This window comes from Myotis myotis, unplaced genomic scaffold (assembly GCF_014108235.1).
Source record: "Myotis myotis isolate mMyoMyo1 unplaced genomic scaffold, mMyoMyo1.p scaffold_m19_p_1, whole genome shotgun sequence".
In the NCBI taxonomy this organism is placed as follows: Eukaryota; Metazoa; Chordata; class Mammalia; order Chiroptera; family Vespertilionidae; genus Myotis; species Myotis myotis.
Window position 1 is genome coordinate 220,043,284 of NW_023416313.1, and position 4,081 is coordinate 220,047,364.

The window sequence follows — 4,081 nt, forward strand, 5'->3', positions numbered from 1 at the left end:
CAGCCTCCACCCCCCAGCTCCAGCCCCCGGCCCCCGCCCCCAGCTTCCATCCCCCAGCTCCCGCCCCCAGCCCCCAGCCTCCAGCCCCCCAGCCCCGCCTGGGGCGGGGACCTGACCGGGGCAGCCAATCCCCGCGCGGGCAGGGCTCGAGCCCGTGGCTTCCGAGCCCCCGGGTCTAATCTTGCAGCCCCAGCTGCCCTGGGAGCAGTGAACAGACTGGCCGGCAGGGGGCGGCTCTGGCCCCGAACACGCACGAATAGAGCCTCGGGAAGGGACAGCTGTGCCAGGGCTGGCGGTGAGCCATTCCGGGACGTCCGCTTGGCCCAGTGACCAATTTCTAACAACTTCCTAGGACGTGTCTGTTCGCCCCCCGCCCTCCGGCATCCACGGAGCAGTGCTCGTTTCTTGTGCGGTCTGGCGCGTGCTCACCGCCCCGCCCTGCTCTGCAGAGCCTCAGGGCCAGGCTGCTGAGGTCCGGGGGCCTGCGGGGGCCTGGGGAGTTAAAGCCCCTCTCCCTCGACGGTCCCCACCTCCTCGGAGCTCTGGATCCCGAGTCACAGCGTGCACGCCGCCTCCAGGAAGCCTTCCGGCGGGCACCCTCCACTGCTCTCAGTCTGGAAGGTTCATCCCAGAGTCAGGGCTTCGACAGGGGCCGCTCCCCACCCAGAGCCCCAGGCTTGTTGTGGGGTCCGTCAAGGTGAGGGAAAGGGCTGAGGGTGGCCCCGCACTCCCATGGGAGCAAGGGCTTTGCCCAAACCAGGGGCACGAAATGGAACCTTATTGATTTGTCTCCTTACGTCCGCTCTCCCGCGTAGGTCAGCTCTAAAGGCCGCAAGGGGTATTCAAAAGGGTTTCTGGCTCCGATTCCCTGGAGTGGGGGTGGAGGGGGTGGTATGCCCCACACCTGCCGTTGGTGTGGGGCAGGTCAGCTCGGTTCTGACCCATCTACCCGGAGGCAGGCGCACGTTCCGCAGGTGAAGGGCCCGGGCCCACAAGACTGCCCTCAGCTTCTGGTTGTCACCTGAGCCTCTGACTGACTGGCTGTCAATTAGAGGTTTCCAAGACCCTGTCTTTGGGTTCAATTAATTTGCTAGAACGGTTTGGCAGTCAGGAAAACCCATGTATTCACTGGGTTATTGGTTTCTCACAAAGGGCCTTAAATGATGCAAATCACCAGTCAGATGAAGATACTTGGGGCAAAGTCCCGAATGAAGGAGCTTCTGTCTCATGGAGCTTGGGGCCCGCAAGGTGGCACCTGAAAGCATTGTACCCCCTTCCTTCCCCTCCTCCCCCCAAGCTCTCTGGAAAAGGGCCAAGGAGCTGTTCTTTTCGGGGGGTTTTATGGAGGTTTCATTACCTAGTCACGACTAAGTTATTGGCTATTGGCAACTGAGCTCCATCTCAGCCTCTCTCCCCTCTCTGGAGGTCCTGGGGTGGGACTGAAAGTTACAAACTTCTCATCACTTGGGCGGTTTTCCTGGCAACCAGCCCTCACCCGTCAGTGAGATCCAAAAGCCATTTCAGTAACATAACAAAAGACACCTGTGTCACTCTCAACTCTTAGGAAATCCCAAGGATTTGGGCAACTCTGAGTTGGTTACCTATGGATGAGGACCAAATATCTTCTAAATCACTACATCGAAGTATGCAATAAGAAGTCTGTCCTTCGTTGCAATTTTTTTTTTTTTTTTTAGTGTATGTGTAATTTATTCCTTTCTTTTCCCGACTAGATCAACTACAGATTTAGCCATTTCCAGATTTTAAAAATTTGTTTCTACTCGGTTTATTTTATTTAGATTGGCTCTGCTGATTTTTCTAAATCACTTTACACTTTTATCTTTATTATTTCTAGCCTTCTGTTTTTGTTATTTTGTTGTTGTTTATCTCTATCTTGAGTTAGATACTTAGCTCATTAATTTTTTTATGCATCCTTATTAATGTGAATATTTAAAGCTATGAATTTACCTCCAAGTACTGCTTTAGCTTAGGTTCTGCTATGCAGTGTCTCAACTAGGGTTATTTTCTATGAAATTTCAACTTGACTTATTTTCTGAACAAAGACAATTTAAGAGTTTCAAAACTAACAGGTAGTAAGGTCTTTTTTGTTTAGTTTTGTAGTTTGGTATTAATTTCTGGTAATTGGAGAATGCTGTGTATTCTATACTACTTTTCATTATATATTGGTTTTTCAAATAATGATTTAGTAGGTGGTCATTTGTAAACGTTCAGATGTCCATGTGCAAAGGAGTAGTCTGTTTTTAAGATAAAGAGTTTAATATACATTAACCAAATCTCAAATTATGTTATTAGGTCCTTTCTAATCTGACTTGTTTTTTTCGTATACACATCTATGAAAGATGAATTAATTAGCACTTACCTGGCAGGGGAGATGCCATATCATGAAGGTGGTTTTCCTGGGGCCAGGCTTATCCATTGCTCTCGGATGTGCTCACCCCTTCGATTTCCCCAAATGTGGTGTAATTTGTGATAGACCGGGGCGGGGGGGGAGGGCGGGGGGGGGGAAGAAGGGGGAAGAAAGATGAATTAAAATTTCCTACTACAATTGTGTTTTTCACTCTTTCTCCTTGTATTTCTTTCAATTGTAAGAATGCAGATACTGTACTGTGTTATGTAATGCTGTCGAACTAACTCAAAAAGGATCTGGAGGTTTTGCTAGAAATAAATTGAAAGGGTGAGGGCTACGCCCTCCATCTTACTCCGGATCACACCGACTTGCGCCCTGCCGGGGGTGCAAACTAGTTTGGATAAAGACTCTCTGCTTTTGCATCGGACTCGGCTGGCTCTCTGGTGGTCTATTGGGGATCTTGAAATCTGGGCATAACATAAATAAGTTGGTTTTTTGTTGTTGTTTTTTAAATATATTTTATTGATTTTTTACAGAGAGGAAGGGAGAGGGATAGAGAGTTAGAAACATTGAGAGAGAAACATCGACCAGCTGCCTCCTGCACACCCACTACTGGGGATGTGCCCACAACTAAGGTACATGCCCTTGACTGGAATCAAACCTGGGACCCTTCAGTCCACAGGCCGACGCTCTATCCACTGAGCCAGACTGGTTAGGGCTGTTGTTGTTTTTAAATTGAGGGAGAGGAAGAGACAGAGAGAGAGAGAAAGAAACATTTACTTGTTGTTCCACTTATATATCCCTTCACTGATTGATTCTTGTATGTGCCCTGACCAGGGATCGATCCCACAACCTTGGAGTATCAGGATGACACTCTAACCAACTGAGCTATCTGGCCAAGGTTGAGAAAGATTTATTCAAGGATCTTAGAGTTTAAAAACTATGAACTTAGCTAGACCAAACCCAGAAGTGTTTGAAAGAAGAAAGAAAAGTTAAGAGTTGTTCTAATAAAAAGTACATTTTTGAGAAGTATCACTCCTGCACTCAGCCCTAGAATTAGTCCAGGATGGTTATCAGTCAGATGTCAGACATCTGGGTGAGGGTGCTACGTGGTCACAGATGGGCACCATGAACTCTGGCTGCTTTGAATGGTCTGGATAATGAACACCAGGTGGTCTGGATATATGAGTCCTTTGGGGGTGGGTGGGGTCAAGGTTATCTGGAGGTTAATGTATGTGTATCGAGGCATTGATGCAGGACTAGAAAGTTCGAAAGTTTACATTCCCAGGCTTGTTAGAACAAGAATGGAATCATTTCCTCATGTTTCAACCCACTTGATTTTAGTAATTTAGCAGCTTGACTAGAGTAACTCCATTTTATGTCTTCACTCTGCTTCTCAACGCACAGATGTTAATGCATGCTCTGGCACAGTGTAGGTACGTGCCATCCTCCCCGTGACTCGCACGCGTTGTCATTGTAAAGTGCTCCTCTTGGTCTCGCCTGATGTTGTGCCTTGAACCTGACCCCTGCTTTCTGTTGGCTTTTGCCTGGTACCTCTTGCACCGCCCTTCTAGCTTCATTCTTTCTGGGTCTTCCTGTCTGGGCAGCGTCTTTTGCCTCCAGCTCAGCGTGGAATGTGAACCCTCTAGCAGGCATTTCCCTTTACAGATGAGTTAACCTATTTGCATATATCGATGTGACAAATCCATCTTGGTC

At 48.4% G+C, this 4,081-nt stretch overlaps 1 pseudogene; it reads left to right on the plus strand.

Annotated features, from left to right (window-relative positions):
- Positions 1–2,369: 2,369 nt before the first annotated feature.
- On the plus strand, positions 2,370–2,502 carry LOC118662513 (annotated as a pseudogene).
- The last annotated feature ends 1,579 nt before the right edge of the window (positions 2,503–4,081 follow it).